This window comes from Pteropus medius, unplaced genomic scaffold, assembly GCF_902729225.1.
Source record: "Pteropus medius unplaced genomic scaffold, Ma_sr-lr_union100, whole genome shotgun sequence".
NCBI classification, from domain to species: Eukaryota; Metazoa; Chordata; class Mammalia; order Chiroptera; family Pteropodidae; genus Pteropus; species Pteropus medius.
The window spans coordinates 19,258,916-19,276,713 of NW_024349801.1; positions in this window are offsets into that span (position 1 = coordinate 19,258,916).

The window sequence follows — 17,798 nt, forward strand, 5'->3', positions numbered from 1 at the left end:
TTGCTTATGGCTATTTCTGATGCTGTAACTATAAGGATATAGCTCTCTATGGATGTGTTTCATTAGTTAAAAGGGTGACATTTCTTCACATTAATGAAATAGAGTTAAGTTCCAATCAGGTGAACCTGACATAAATATCCAAATTTAACTGATAGACTTTTCACATTTTCTTTGATGATAAAAAATGGCTTCCTGATTAAATGAGAAATTCTAGCTGCTTCTTAGAAGAACAGTTGGGGTGGGGGAAAGGAACATAAAATAAAGATGTATTACAGAGGAGAGCAAAGCTATTCAAGTTTCACATTTTTCTTAAATGCACATGACAGGGCTTCAGTGGAAAGCCCTCTGGGAAATAATTTACAACGGGTGAAACTAAGGCTTGGATAAGTTAATTGAACTTGCCCTGAGTCACTCTGCAAATTTGTGGCAGGAATGGGATTTGAACCCAGAGCCACTGAGTTATGATGCTGTTTCTCATCTCTGGAGTGACCACATTACTGCAAAACTTAACATCAGAAAACCTGGATGCTGAAGTTCGATTTCACCGCTGATTCTACAGGGCCACTTCCTACAGTACCCCGGCAGTCTAGCAGGTCGTGCTGCTAATTGGTTTCAGAATGTGCAATAAGATTACAACCGTTTATTTTCACAGCTTTGTGTTTTAATGCAATGCTTTTTTTCTTTTTAATTTAAAGGGAGAAAACTTGCTATATCAAGTACAGTTAAAGTTTTCTAATTTAGGCCCCGTTATATTGATGATCTGTGGCAATTCCACCCAAACTGAAGCCGAATTTTGTGCTGTTTTTGAAGAAAAGATGAACTAAGCAAAGTAATAGTATAAAGGACATATTTAACCTATTTAATATAATTGTGGAGTTTTAAGGGTATTGGTAGGGAAAAGTTTGCAGTGAATATGCTAAATGATCATAAAAATGGCCACATGGTAAGTTTCTGTTGCCAGACCAAGAATCAAGAGGTACCATGATATATTATTGACTTTGGTCTCTACAACAAGCCTGTGTAATGGTTCTGTTTTACAGAAAAGAAAACTAAGAGATTATTTAACTTCTACAAGGTATCAAGGCAGGGAATAGGATTCAAACCCAGTTCTGCCTGGCTTCAAAGCCTGTGTTCTCATCTTCACGCTGTATCGCAACAAATACTGGTCTTCTGGGGATCCTGGGCCACATAAGGATCTTATGAAAGGTGAGAAATGAAACACACTGAAAATGTTGCATATGATTTCAAAGACCCTCAACTCAAGAATGCCTCTCTTACAGCCTATTTGTAAATCTCTTCTCTTTATAAAAGTGGGTCATTCATCTGTAGCCATTTTGTTAGCAATAAATCTTTTAGATAACTGTATTAGAAAGCAACACTTTTTTATTTACAAATAGATTAATTCTGACTTTTTATTATTTCTTTCTTAGTTAACATTAGTAAAATTTTGTTGAATAAAGATGGAGCTAGGTATATCCTTAACACTAATTGATAATTTATACAATGATTTTATTTGGGCAATACCTTGATTGTTCTATGAATTGGTCCAATGCAAAGCTGGCAATCAGCCTGGCAGTGACATGTCAGAGTCCAAAGAGAAGCTGCAAACTGGAGGCTGAAGTTAGTGCCACACAGATCTATATTGAAGCCTGAGGCAATAAAAAAGTAAATAATACTGATCATGTCTTAATTTGAGATTTTGATAGTTTGTTCATCATAATTTTTTTTGCTTTAATCTTGATTTTTAAAATATTGTGGTAAGATACTATTTATCTTGGTTACTTTTGAATTTTGGGGCACTGCCTTAAATTTTGCAGCTGAGATGAAGACCTCACTTATCTCACCCTAGTCCTAGTCTTGAACAAAGTGCTGGATATGGCCCTCAGAGTATTTTTTTTTAAATGGGACATTACCCACGAAAATCAATATTTTGGGCCTCCCTTATGAAAAAGGGAATACCTGGCAACATTGGACCCACATTTCCACATGGCAAAAATCCACGTGGCTTAATCCAAGCACAGCTGCCTCCGGTAGGGGATAAATGCTGTCCTATTCTCTGCAGCCACAACTACTTTCTGGCCAGTTCATTACTGCCTGGTCCCTGTAGGATTTGAGTTGAGCATTCTGAGACTAGACTAAATGTACAAATGTTAGTCTCGAACCTTCAGGAAACTTGTTCTGCCATCGCCCATAACATTCCTTCAGGATTACTGATGTGCCACTCTCAATGTTAAATCACGACACGAGATCACCGGCAGCAAGATCCTGGGGAAAAAAAACTCCATTTGTCAGCATTGAAGCATCATAGATCACAGGGCTAGTGTGCACTTCACATGTTCTCCATACAGAGCAAATTTCTTTTTGCATATCAAGAGCTTAACAAATACCTTTTATCATCACTAAGATTTTTTGAGCACTTACAATGTACTTAATTCTGTGCTGAGAGCTTTACATATATCATATTATTTAATCATCACAAAATCACATGACATACATATCATGGCATACATACATACATGACATTAATATCCCTATTTTACAAATGAGGAAACTGAGTTCCTAAAATATTAAGAAAATTGTCCAAGGATACCTAGGTGGCAGATGGAGGAACTTGATCTCAAACTCAGATAGACGACATTCAAAATGCTACACTCTTTACCATTATGCATTCTGCCTCTCTGTGGCCTGTTAACTTGCTAAATTTGCTAATTGCCCTTTGCTATCAAAGACTCTAACATTTCACAGGCACATGGAATTTGATCTAAGTGCATACAACAGCTGCCTATTGTATTAAATTGATTTTAAGAGCCTATCTTCCTTGTTTTTGTGCCTTTTTTATACCAGATTAATTTTTCAAAGGTTAATCACATGACACTTATTTTAATTATGCCTCTCTAGTCACGACAAATGACAGCATTTGACTTCTTGTTGCCTTCCTTTGTATTCTGTGACCAATGAGATTATTAATAAATGCCTTTTTATTATGTAGTCATGCTGTAGGTGCCCACAGGGCACTGGCTGGCCTCATGTATTTTATTCTGGGTGCAATGTCAGCAAGGCCTTATGGATTTGCTAATGAGCTAAATCCGGTAAGTGCCACATGCCCTGGACTGCCAAAGATCTTTTAAATACATCATTCCTCTCAGAGACTCAGCTGGGTTCAGTTTGAGAGAGATTAACTTCTCATTCCAATTAATGGAGAATCATACTGTTGGGGAGAGCTGCTTATGTAGCCCCAAACCCATGAGCCTCTGACTGATGAACCAGTGACCAGTCAACAACAAACCCAAATGTAGGAAAGGATGGTATCAAGAAAGAATTTTATTATTATTATTTGTTTTGTATATGCCTTAGAGGGCACCATCTCCTTAATGGGATGGGTAGTTAGGAGAAGGAGAAGCTGTTTTGTTTCCCATGTGGAAAATAGATTGACTTCTATATAGAATGATGGAAAGTTAAAAAGAAAGGAAGTGAGACATTTAAAATAAACTTAAAATTGGGTATTTATCCTTGACCAGATTTCTCTATCACAAAACAATGGGTGCAAATGCTATTTTAAATTCGGTTTTCTTTTCTCAGATAATAATAAATAATAATAACAATAATAATAACAGCAAGAATAATAATAATAGCTAACCATTATTGAACACTTACAGGGTCAGTCAGTCTTATAATTGCTTTATGTGTATTAATTAATTTAATCCTCACAACAACCCTTGGACAGATGTATCATTATCTTCCAATGTTGTGCCGCTCCTAACAAAATGTGTGAGATAATGTTTTTGTTCATCTTGTGTTTTGTCTCCTTTCACATCTTGTTATTCTTGAGTTGAATTAACATTTTAAACTATGTATATAGCTACTCCATGTTTTTGTTCAGAGTAAATGAAGTTTTTTGGGTTTTTTTTTTTTTTTTTTTTTTTTTAAGTAGAATGGTTTCAAGGATGAAAGCCAAACCTAAATCAGGCCTCTACAAGGTACTATAGAAGTACAGAAAAATAGGAAAGCTCTATAGACAGAGAGAAGCAAGAAAAAAAAGTGCTTTGTCTCAAGTATAGTTTCTGATAAAAAAAAAGATATGCAAAATGAAATATTCAGGCTGGAAGTCAAGAAAAGAGTAAAAATGCACTTTTTTTCCCATTTAAGATTAAAAATAATTCTGAAAAATAAAATTTAAAACACGTTTAATAGTTAAAAAAAACTATATCCTGTTCATATTAAAATTATCTCACCATAGTTCTATAGGAAGACAAACACACTGGCCCATCTGAAGAGAACTCCAGAGGTATTCCTAAACAGAAGAAATCAATGTGCACACTCTAACCACAAGCCTATCTAAAAATCAGTGAGGTTTTTTTTAAAATAAACAAACAAACAAACAAACAATTTGTTTTACAAGAGAATGTGTTCTCTGTAAGTCATGAAAACCCAAGGAGTTATATTGGGAGCAGGGAGGGGTGATAAATCTGTTTTCAAAAAAATGCCCCAGCTTAAAGATCAAGTAGCATAATCCTTGTTTTAACAGAAGGCAAAGATAAGAAAGGATTCTAATGTATAAATGCTTCCGCAAGGACAATTGTACACACACACCTACATAATGGCTTTAAAGTGGCCTCCCTATCTAGAGGCAGCCAAAGGCAAAACTTGCTGGGGGAAAGGGTTTGAATGAACATGTAAAGTGTCCATAAATGTGTTTTTTCAATAGTGTAATTGCTTCTTTATTCTTACTGTCTACTGGGGAATCAGAGTGGCTGACACTGGAACATATAGCAGAGCAAAGGATCTGCTTGAAAAAATTACAGGTTTGATGGCTGAGTGTTTGCATATATGTCAGTGTATAGGGTTTATGTGTAAAGTTGGTTTGTGGGATGGTTGGAATGGGAGTATACAGGCTCTGACCAACCAAAAAAAATCCTGAGAATCTCAGGTCTCACTTTTTAATGAAAAGCAGCCTCAGAAGGATTCACCAAGAAAGAGGTAAAAATGTCTCCTTTCTAAGGGTTGGCTCCTCCTCCCCTGCCCCCTTTCTTGCCCATGGGCCTGCACTTCATGCTGCCCTGGACCACACAGGGGATTGATAACCACCTCGGGCCCTCACCAAGCTGCCTTAGGCTCAGTGGCCTGTGGGCCTCTAGAGGGCCAGGGCTGGATCTTGTTCATCCATGTGTTCTCTGAATGTAGGACACAGATGCTGCTTGGTCAGTAATGCTTTGCTAAATGAGGAAAAATTCTAGTTAACTTCTAAAAATGTGTTTATTGAACCTGATAAAGAGGAAAACAGAAATGTTTATGGTATCCATTAGGCTACATAATTTTATTTTTTAGACCAGGATAATATTTTTTTCCATCAACAGATCAAATATATATAGATATATATATGTATGTGAGTATATATATATATACATATGTGTGTGTGTGTGAATATATATATATAGTAAACATCATTTTCCAACTAATTAATAAAAATCTAAGATATAAATAATTTTCTTGAAATGTGTTTGGCAACAAATAAGCAAACAAAAATCTAGTGCCAAGAGAGGTATCATTGATGTATTAAAAATGGAGAGCACAGTGCAGTTGATGAAAACAGATGAGCTTTTAGGTTTTCAGGCTAGTCCTTGAGCAATGAGGTTCTGCCTGAAAAGCTTTGGTGGGGGTAATGGCAACTTGGGGTCTGGTCTTGCAGGTCTAGAAACTTCAGGTTGGGACCATCAGAGAAATAACCGAGCTTTGGAACTTGTGGTTTGCCATCCTCAAACTCATGTAACACTGATTTATATCAGAGATTTAATTTACTAATCTATAATACAACATCTCTTAAGTGTTCAGTATTTGCCAGACATTGTCAAATGACCAAGACTAGGTCCCTATCTTTCATAGGGCTTGCAGTCTAGTGGGAGATGGGCATGTGAATACTTATAGGTTGTCAGTGTGTGGTTCCCAGACCAGCAACAGCAACATGAGCTGGGAGTCTGTTGGAAGAGCAAAAATAACTCCAACAGTGAGTCCTGCTGAGTCAGAAACTCCAGGGTAGGGTAATTTGTAGCTTAACAAGATCTCTAGGTAATTCTGAGGCACAGGAAAGTTTGAGAACCACTGTTCTCAAATTACAATTTGAGATAACAAGCAGTGGTTTTCAAGGCTGGCTGCATACCTCCTCTCTCTATCAATTAAACAGAATCTCTATGCATTCTTCTTCAGTTACTTTTTGTTCACTTGGCTTTAATCATATCATTGTCTTAACTATGATCATTCCAGAGATGCCACCGGTAACATTTATGATGTCCGAAGATCATCCTGAAATTGCTCTAATAGATTTTTCTTAGATCCACTTTTTTATTTTTAGCTCACAGTCTAATTGAAAGTCTAACTTTATAAAAATCATTTCACATGTCCAAGAAGTTCTGTATGTCCCTATAGACCTTCCATTTGCAACTTTCTAATTTTCCCTTTTGAGTTTTATCTCTCTAGCTTAAAGTTTTTTTCTCTGTTCTGGTAACTCTCTCTGAGGAAAAAAAAAACCACAATAATCAGTAGTTGCAACTTTTGAGTAAAGAGTCCAATGTAGCTAAACGGAACATATTAATAAAGTTGCAAAGGCTAACTACATTTAAGTTTCTTTGGTTGGAATGATGATGTCAGGTCAGCATGGTAAGCCTGGTTGTCTCGAACTGATAAAATCTGATTGGAAAGAGCTCTGCTCACCACAATACCACCACTGTCACTTAAAATGCAAATTAAAACCACAATGAGATAACATCTCACACCTGTCAAGATGGCTATTACCAAACAAACAAACAAATGAAAAATAGAAAACAACAAGTGTTGACATAGTTGTGAAGAAATTAGAACCATTGCACGTTGTTGATGGGAATGCAAAATGTGAAGTCATTATGAGAAACATTTTGGATTTTCCTCAAAATATTAAAAATAAAACTACCATATGATCTAGTAATCCCACTTCTAGGTATTTATCCAAAAGAATTGAAATCAGGATCTCAAAAAAATATTGGCCCTCCTATATTCATTGCAGCGCTATTCGCAATAGCCAAAATGCAGACACAACCTGAATATTCATTAACAGGTGAGTGGATTAAAAAAAATATGGTATACCAAAGAATACTATTCAGCCTTTAAAAAGAGGGAAATTCTTTAATATGCAACAACATGGATGAACTTGGAGGACATTATACTAAGTGAAATAAGCCAGTCACAGAAAGACAAATATCACATGATTACACTTATATGAGCATCTAAAATAGTCAGATTCATAGAATCAGAGTGAAATTGTGGTTGCCAGGGACAGTGTAGCAGAAGGGATGGGGAGTTACTAATTAATAGGCAGAAAGTTGTAGTCAAGTAAGATGAACAAGTTCTACAGATCTGCTGTATAACGTTGTACCTATAGTCAACAATACTGTATTGTCCACTTAAAATTTTGTTAGAGGGTGTCATGTTAAGTGTTCTTCCCACAATAAAAAAAAAAATCGTATTTGCATTTGTATATGTATTTGATGAATAAAGAAATCTTAAAATGAATTAATAAGAAAGCTTAGTAGATAAAGATCTTTCAAAAATGGCATCTATTGAGGAGAAAGTAGTAAACAGTGTCCTTGGTGGTTAAAAAGGTTATGAAACACTGCTTGACATTATCAGTCACATGGGCCTGAGAGGAAATGGTTCTGAGTATATGATGTATATGTGGAAGAAAGAAAAAGTGCCGATTAAATACTAAACTAGGAGGAAGGAGAGGGCTCTTCCTGCCTGTTTCCCTTAACTCAACAGATGGAAGTTGGGGCTTACGTGGACCTGACCAAAGCAGAGCTGCTGAGCTAGGCCGTGTCCTGCAGCTTGTTGCCTGGGGTTTTAGTGGAAGGTTCTGGGGCAAAGACACTAGGTGCAGGATCTTATGGGAGTGCAAGGTTAGAACCAGGAGAGAAGTATAAGATCAGGTCACGAGTTTATATAGAGCTGGACAAAGAAAGAGAGAGAGGACCCAAAGTCAAACAAGACAGATAAAAAAAAAGAAGTTTAAGCTAATCCTCAGAATAGTGAAGCTGACAATTCTCTTAGGAAAAAAGGTACAGAAACACTGTGGATCCTAAAGGCAAATATTTCCGTTTCCTGTATGAGTTATTCGTGAAATGGCAAGTCTGAAATCTTTTTTTTTTTTTCATTCCTCTCTCACTTTCACCCAGACCTACCTATGGATGTTGCTGTCTTTTCTTAAGGACTGGATATCTGAAGGCGGGGCGTTTCCTCCTACGCGCTCACTAAGCACCCGGGGGCCTGGCCCACGGCCTGGTGGGGAATGAACCGAGGACTTTCTACGTGTAAAGCAGACATGCTAACCACTACTCTATGGAACCAACCCGAAGTCTGAAATCTTAACTTAGAAGAGCCCTCCTCAATGTGGGAAAGATAACCTACACAGCCTTGAGCACCATTTGAGTAGCGGTGGACAAATTTACCAAGATGTGAGCCTTACCTCTAAATGAACACTATTGCTCACTGGGGATTTTTTCTGAAATGACCAGATTCATTTTGCTTGGGTTTGCAATGGCAATAATGGCATTAAAAATACCACCCATAAAACAACTGTCATCATCTGATTCAATTTTTTGACGTATGCTTATATTTTGTGGTAGTTTGAAAAAATAGCAGTGAAGTTAATGCCTCATTACTTAGAACCTCTAAGGTTAGATCTCTCAACCTAAATTTAATCATAAAAATTCACTTACAGCTAATTCACATATTAGGACAATTTCTATCAATCATCATTTGTGCACTTGGAGATTTGCATATGCCTCGTATACTGTCCAAACCCCTGTCACTCCAGCCTTACAATTTTTATCAAAACCATTATAGTTGCAAAGCCAAAGTACAGGAAATATAGCTGGAAACTGTAAGGAAAAGGGAGAACTTGATTTAAACTGGAGACTTTCCCTCAAAGACCAGGAGAGGGCCAGAATGGGGTGGTTTTCAGATCTAAAAACCCAAGGTACACAACTTCTCTGCACCTCAGCCTTTTCATCTGTTAAATCAGAGTATTACTACCTCTCCATGTACATCACAGGCTTGTTAAAATGTCCGATGAGAATTGTCATGGTCCTGCACTATGAAAGACAGTACATCCTCAGAATAAACTACAAGAACAAAGTCTTTTAGCTCTTTTTTTTGTCACGATGTTGTATGAATGAATTCCAGCTGTATTTGAGAAGGTCTGGTGACTAAAACACAATGACAGAGATTGTCAAGTTAGACAGAAAGCCTGGTATTTTGCAGGTGTACTTAAAGGAACAGGACTTCTTTTTTCTTATCTAAAGTCTGAGCAAATGCAAAAGTAAACGTATGAAATAAAGCATTATGGATAAGATTGTATACAACCATGTGGAGCCAACTGTATATAGTTCTTAGTGAGGTAATATTATTTATAGGAGTAGCCTTTACTCAGTATTCACTATGTGGTGTTTATTTAATTTCACCCAGTCTAGGAGGTAAATATGGGCATATTCACTTTAAAAATGAGGAAACAGAGACTCAAAAAGGTGAAGTGACTTACTTAAGGTCACACAATAAGTGAAATGGATAAGTGGTAGTGTTGTGGCTTGACACTGTATCTTTTTTACTTTGGAGCAAATGCTCTTAATTCTTATGAAATTTATCTGTAGAGTTTAAAGTCAGCTATTTCCAACATATTTTCTTCTCAACTTCAGAATGCCTTAAGCTCAAGAATTCTTTGACATATAGCTATGCATAGCTACCTGAACTGGGAGACTAGGCTATGGACTGAATATTTGTATTCCACTCAGCCAAATTCATATGTTGAGACCTAATCCCCAATGTGATGGTTTTTGGAGATGGGGCTTTTGAAAAGTGATTGGGTTATTAGAGTGGAGTTCTTATAAAAGACTCCCAAAAGAGTTCCCTCACCCCTTTACCATATGAGAATACAGAAAAATGAAAACTATTTATGAACCAAGAAGTGAGCCCCAACTAGACATGGAATCTATTAGTGCCTTGACCTTGGACTTCCCGGCCTCTAGAACTGTGAGCAATAAATTTCTGTTGCTGCTCATATCCAGTCTATGGTATTTCACTATAGCAGCCTGAATGGACTAAGACACTCTACCAGCTATTACAGTCAGAATTCAGGTACATAGAAATTCTAACCTAAAAAAAACCCCAAAAGCTGGATTGATCTGTGAATCTGTCTCCTCTTCCTCCCTGGAGTCTCACTATAAAAGTAATAAAGGGGAAAAAATAAAGCCTTAGCAACTAAGAAAATGGGAGAGTTCATCAGTGGGAAGTTTTCTAAAAGTTAAGTAGATGAAGCAGTGGTTACCTGATGATGCAAAAGGAGAAAACCATACCCCAGAATGAGCACAGAGGGTACAGCTAAGGAAGATACCAACAGTCTGGCAAAATCACAGAAAGGTTCAGTGTGAGAAACACCAAGAATAACAAAGAGCAAAAGTGAGAGCCATAGTTACATGCGGAACTGCAAACACTGTAGCTACTTCAGTGGAAGAGTGAATCATCACCTCCAGTGTTTCCTCTGCTCTTACATGCAGCACCTGCAAGAAAGTTAGGCATCTGCCCCATAGGCAAATATGTCAGAAGGCTTCTCTTTTAAGAAATTCTTTAGATGATCCCAAGAGAAGTCCTTCAGTTAGTTTTTTTAATTTAGGAATTCCCCTGTTACTGTGAGTTCTGTACTTTATCACCCTTAAAACAAACAAACAAAAAAAATCCCCAAAGTTAAACAGCTCCATCATAAAAACACAAATTCTCAATCAGACTTTTGTTATCTCACTTTTAAATATGAGCAAACAAGCTAAAGTCACCAGATATTTGAGGACCATCCTCCCCCGCCCCAGAATGTTAAAGAGAAAAATAAACAGTAGGAAACATGGCCCTGGAAAAAAAAAAAAAAATTAGGAGGCAGAGAAAGCTTTTTTAAAAAAAAAAAACCCCCACAAACTTGAATCAAAACACTTAGAGAAAATAATGCATCCATAAATCGATAAAAAAAAAAAGAAAAGAAAAAAGAAAAAGAAAAGAAAAGAAAAAAGAAAAAGAAAACAGAAAAATCAGGTGTCAGTTTCTAGAAGTATGTTAAACAAAATATTTTGGAAAGGCTTCCCTCTGCAAAACCCTAAACGATGTGTAAACTACAAGATATATACCGATGCATTACTGAGCTCGGTATATACAAAAAAGTGAGGGAACTCCCCTAATGGAAGCTGAAACTAGAATAAGTGAATAGATCCAGAAACCAGAAGGTTAAGTGAGTAGAGGTTCCCCAAATGGCAAGTGCCACAAAGAAGAACCCAGAACTTGGGTGGCTAATGGTAATATGTGGAATGGATGACTTATACCTGTGCAAAGTTGGAGATGAATTTGAAAACTCCACATAAAGCTGGTACCCTGAAGGTGGTGCAGACTCAATGATGATAGCTAGATAAAAATTTTCCCGGTGCAAAGTGATCTAACAAAGAAACTTGTATTTATCACACTTCTGGATAGAAAATAACAGTAATGAAAATAATAATAGCATCTCCTGAAAATTTTAACTATAGACCCACTCTCAAATGAATTTAAGACTCAAATTTCTACTATGTGTTCAATCATGAAAACAGCATGCCAAGAAATTAAATAAGTGGTCCTCGTATTAAAGTGTCCCTGACAGTTGTCAGAAGCGAACACTCATTTTTATTTTGAAGAATGCATTATGAACCCAGGCCACTTGAGATATCAATTAAGTTCAGCCAAATACAAGCTTACAATAAAAAATACTATAAATATAAAGAAGTAAGCCACAAGAGCTGAGAGTCAGCAGAAACAATTAACCACAAAACTTATAGACTCAAGAATCTCAGATATTGGAATGATCAGACTGACTCTAAAATAACTGTGAATAATTTTAAATTGGTATGAACAAAATTTGAACAAGGAGCAAGATATTATAAAAAATGATCAAGTGACTGGTAAATAAATAGCATTAGCTTCAAAAAAAATTTTAAAAATGGAATCTTTAAGATTTAAAACTCACTGAATACCTTAAAAACCAGATTAACATGGTGCTGGAACACTTGAACATCCACATGCAATAAAAAAAGAATCTAAATATGGACATTACATTCTTTATAAAAATTAATTCAAAATGGATCATAGATCTAAATGTAAAACACAAAAGTATAAAACTCCTAAAAGGTAAGATAAAGAAAATCTAGATGTCTTTAAGTTTGGTGAGGACTTTCAATACATCACCAAAGTCATGATCCATGAAAGAAATAATTAATAAGCTAGACTTTATTCGAATTAAAAACGTATGCTCTGTCTTCCTCCAGAGATCCCTGTCAAGACATGGTCAAGAGAATGAGAAAAAAGCCACAGACTGGTAGAAAATATTTACAAAAGGCATATCTGATAAAGGACTATTATCCAAAATATACAAAGAATTCTTAAAACTCAACAATAAAAAAATGAACAACCTGTTTTGAAAATGTGCAAAAGATATGAACAAACACCTTATCAAAAAAGATATATAGATAGCAAATAAGCATATGCTGTACAGGCTTATAGCCTAGAAGTAATAGGCTGAACCAGATAGCCTAGGTTTGTAGTAGGCTATACCATCCAGGTTTGTGTAAGTGCACTCTATGATGTTCACACAATAACAAAATCAACTAATGATGCATTTCTCAGAATGTATCCCCATCGTTAAGCAGTGCACGACTGTGTAAGTTACTACTTTTATCATTTCCATGAAAATACAAGGATCTTAAGCTCATTAACACCTACATTTTCTATTTTTGACATGTATTTTAATTTTGTGTTAGAAATAGCTACCATGCCATATGTCTCATATACTTTTTTCGATATCCCTATTCATTTTTTTCTCTTTTATTTAAGTCTGGATATTTTCTATAGATCTACCTTCTGATTTCACTATTATGTCTTCTTCTGTGTCTAATATCCTATTAAATCCTTCAATTTGGTCCTTAATTTCAATTATTACATATTTTAGTACTAGAATTTTTATTTGACTTTTCTTTAATAGACTCAAGTTCTCTGGAGAATTTCTCTATTTTGTCTCTTCTTGACTTATTAATCACAGTCATTTTAAAGTCATGTCTGATTTCTCTAATATCTCCATCACTTGTGGGTCTAATTCTACTCTCTGATATTTTCTCTTAGTTTTTGGTTATTTGATGCTATATTCTGCTATGCCTGTTAATTTATTATAGAATATTAGAAATTGTGTATTTAAAAATTATAGAGATAATTTGAGGCTCTGGTTGGTGTTATCTTTTTCCAGAGAAGATTTTTGCTTTCAGACAGGTGGTAAAACAAGAGAAGAGAACCTTAATCCATGATTGGGTCTAAGCTTCTTTGAAGTTCAATTGTACTCTTGTCTGTTTGCTGGTCTATTTCTGGTTCATGCTTACTCCTAGAGCATAGCTTTCTAAGAATTCCTAAATGGAAGTGTGAAATTATTAATAGCACTGCTCTCCTTTGTCCCGCCCTGAACTCTAATTTGTGCTTCCCTAGGACCATAATACTGATAAAACTGCATCTCAACTTCCCAACAACTGAGCTATCACTTTTTGTTCTGCTTTGCTCTTGGTCCCAAACCCATTACAAATCAGGAAACTCCACAAAGGGAACAATACTGTAAAATCTTCTCTTTGTGGTCTTTTCCATTCTGTGAAATTTTTTTCTCCTTAAATCCTTGCAGGCTTGGAAGCTCTCTGAGGTCTTCAAATTGATGCTCTTGCTTTTTGTCCAACTTTTCTAGTTATTATTCATAAGAAAACTCATTCACAAAAACCAATTCCACCATTAGTGGAAGTCATTTAATAAAGCTGAAATACGTCATAAATTTATTCTGATATTTCCCATTCAAATTCAGGAACACAGTATTTTTCCTCAATATCATTGATCTCATATCTGTATCTCCTTTCTCCCATGACAAAAATTGTAGTCGTTAATAATACTAAGATAATTATTTACTTGGTTTATTCTATAATATATATATCACAAATAACAGTTGGATAATAAAAGCACTAATGCAGTCAATAAAAAAATGATTACTAAAAACATTTTAAGGATTTTAAAAATGAAATTTGTTTTCACCTAATTGTGTTTTATAATTATATGAACTATTTACAAGATTCTAAAATCAAATCTTTAAAGCAAAGTTTATTACAAAAAATTCTACCTTTTATTTCTGTCTGTTCCATCTTATTCTGTTTTTTTCCCTATTTTTAAGTTTATTCTTTCATTGTTTTATAAAACAAAAAATGTGTGTATATTTTTATAAATCTCCTTTTCTTAAATAAATAACATAATATATACACATTTTACCTTAATTTATTTCGCCTGCCAATATGTCCTAAAGATTATTCCATTATAGTATGTAATGACAGTCGGCCTTCATTTTTACAGCTACATAGGTCTCCTTTGTTAATTTTCTCAATTGGTTGGCTGTTTCCAACTTCATTTGTTATTTATTTAAATATTTATTATTTTATTACTTATTATTACTATTTAATTTATGTATTTGTTATTTTCTTTCTTTTACTTACTTTGATCTACTTTGGTCTTATTTATTTAGTTTCTTAAGGTATAATTTTGGGACAGTGGTTTTAAAGGGTACCAGAAGCCTCAGTCAGATTAGAATGATAGAGTAGATTCATCATGTAAGAACTTCATTCACCCTCTCACTATGTCCTCTGGGAAGTTCCAGAATATACATCTTTTATCAAGGCTGTGAGAACTAAATTTATGAAAGAAGTCCCATTATCTTTGAAGGGCTCTGTGCAATTCTCTGTAAGTCAGAAATGACAGTGGGAAATGATACCATCAAATGGGGATCCTTGAATTCGATGGGGATGAGTTTCTGGGTGGCAGAAGCCAAGTGTTTGGACTTAATTGCCAAAGTCTATGTGAGCATGGTTACTGTGACAGGCAACACAGTCAAAGCAATAATCAAAAGGTTTGAGCCACAGAGATCAATGCTGGCTTACTGATTATGGTGTTCCTAGAATTTAACTAGAGAGGCCAACAACTGAAGCCTTACTTGATTGGTGTAAGTGGAAAAACTCTAAGTCTGGTGAACGGGAAGTTTGACTTGATTCCCACAATGAATTCTCAGGATTGGGGCAGTTCACAGACCTAAAGCCCCTTAAATGAGAGAGAGGCTGGATCCCTTTGGGGAAAGATCCAACATTATTATACCACCAACAATTTATACTGTGTCTTCCTCTTCAGCCTTCTCCAAAAAAGCTGTGTCCATTTACCAGAGTAACTGTGCCTTGAGGAAGGGGATTACTGAACAATAGCTCTGAGATGACAGTAATTCCTGGAGGCTCAAAATGCCAGTCTGAGAGACACCAGTAACAGTAGGGCTTATGAAGGTCACATGATCAATAAAGTTTGGGTTCAGGTCCATATCACTGTAGGTACAAAGTGATCTATAGCAATCCACAGTGATCCACCTGCTTCTCACAACCAATAAACAAGTGTATGCGTATGCATTCACACTCAAAGTGCAATTTTTCAAAAACAGAGTATAAACTGAAGCATAGGATACATGGTTATGATATAATAGGTAACAGTAGTCAAACACTCATGTATCCAAATATCCAAATGATGAATTTTGTATTAGAAAATCCTTTGGATATAATGACCGGCATTTTTTACCTCCCCACCAGATTTCACAGTGATGGGAAGCACGCTGATTGAGAGGAGCTTTCTTTCAGGGAGCAAAGGAAAAGCACCAGAAATCACAGTTTCAGAGCTTCCCCGTATTTCACTGTCGCAAGGATACTAAAATATGCCATAGATAGGAAATAAGATTCTAACTCTTTAATTAAACATAATATGAGAGGCACAACTTGCCCCCTCCTCTTCAATAACAGTGCAGAACTACCGTGCTTACCAGTAGTTGTGATTTTCAATGGTGATCTCCAAATCTGATGCTTACTTTAAGCCACTGTTTGAAATGTACTTTGTTTCCTCAAATTTTTCTTTATCTAATAATCAGGATACCCATATATTCTGATTTTTCCATGATGGTCCTACATTATGTCTATGTTTTGACATCTCATCCAAATTCGGCACTTACCACTCTATCAAAAGCATCACTGTCTGGAGATAAATTAAGCAACCAGCCTATATAACTCAGGGGAGCCTTTATCCATGTGAAGTCTCATGATCTTTTTTGAAAAGCGGAAAATAAGAAATGTAGGAGTCTTGGCTATGAGATTGATAAAAGATCAAATCTTTTTTCAGTCAAATAAGATAAGGTTAGAGACCTACTCTTACCCTCATGTTTCTGAGTCCATAAAATGTGACACAGGATGAGATTCTCACCCTAGTTGTCCATAAGAATGATTTCTTATTGCAGGAGATGGACTTCAACCTCATGGTAAATTAAAAAAAAAAAAACTGCTAAAGTCTGTTTTTGCTCTCACTTTTAAACCAGTTTAGCAATAAATTAATCCCATGCTTGTCCTTTTGGTAAGTTATCTTCAAGTCAGAAGAATGAGGGCTCTTAAGTGCTGCAGAGGTGCCAGGGGTCCACGTTCAAAGGTCTCCTTTTCACTAATCTGCTGTAGGTCTTGAAGTGACATTACAAAGCACCCATCATTGCCCATGTCACAAACTCTCGTATATCAACATCTGGAGCAGAAGCAGTGAGGTCAGATGCTTCTGGTGGGAAGGCAGCTACCAGGTTCAGACTAGAACACTTGTCAGCACAAACAAGCCGTTGCATGAGATAGGGACCTTCAAACTGAGAGTAATTGGAGAATGGTCATATCAAACTTGGCTTTGTTTTCCTTCTAAAATGATGGTCCTTTTCCCTTTCCACTTCCCCACTATGTCTGTGAAATCTCTTCCCATTCTTCAAGGCTCAAGTAGACTGCTACCCATCCAGGAAGTCTTATCCTATTTTCTCAGTTATGCCCTTGTAATATTTTATGCCTTTTTCCTAGCTCTTATCCTTTCTTCCTAAAATGAGTCTTAGCTCTGTGCACGCCTGCTTCCCATTACCAAGTGTAAGCACCTTGAGAACAGGAGCATGTTTTGTTCATCTTTGAATCATCTCAGCTACAAAAACACAGTCTACTGTAACAGTAAATATTACATTTGATTGAGTGATGTTCACTATCTGATGCTCTTCCTTTTATTAATTTTTCTTTCATTATAAGTCTAACCAGTGTATCATCCTGCTGTTGAACAGTTTGAAAAGATTCTCTCAGGTATCTAGTTGAGTGCTCAAGCTAGAGGCATGTCTTAATGTGTAGAGCAGCTATGCCTAGATTTTCTTTGCAGTGTCTAAGGTCTTCCAAATATAATCCATAAGACATCAGAAGAAGTAGAGTCATTAGAAGGCAACATTCAGTGCATTTAAACATTGCTGTTAACAGAATTATGTAACACTTGATTTAGAAAGTACATGGTCCATGACAAGTAAAATAATCAGGTTCTGCTGCATTCACTGCCTGGGGTGACCTGTTTTTGCTTTTTTCCACTATTGGGGTATATAGTGCCACAATAAACAGTAGAATGTATCATCCTTACATGTGTAACTAGATGAACAATTACATCTGAATACTCATGTAACTATGATCCTGATCAAGAGGGAGAGTGTTTCCAACACTGTAAAAGCCTCCTTTGTGTTCCTTCACAATCGACAACCAGTCCTCCCCCAGAAAGACAACCACTCTTCTGACTCTTCACCATAGATTTCAGTCTTGTCTCAAATTCATATGAATGAATTTATA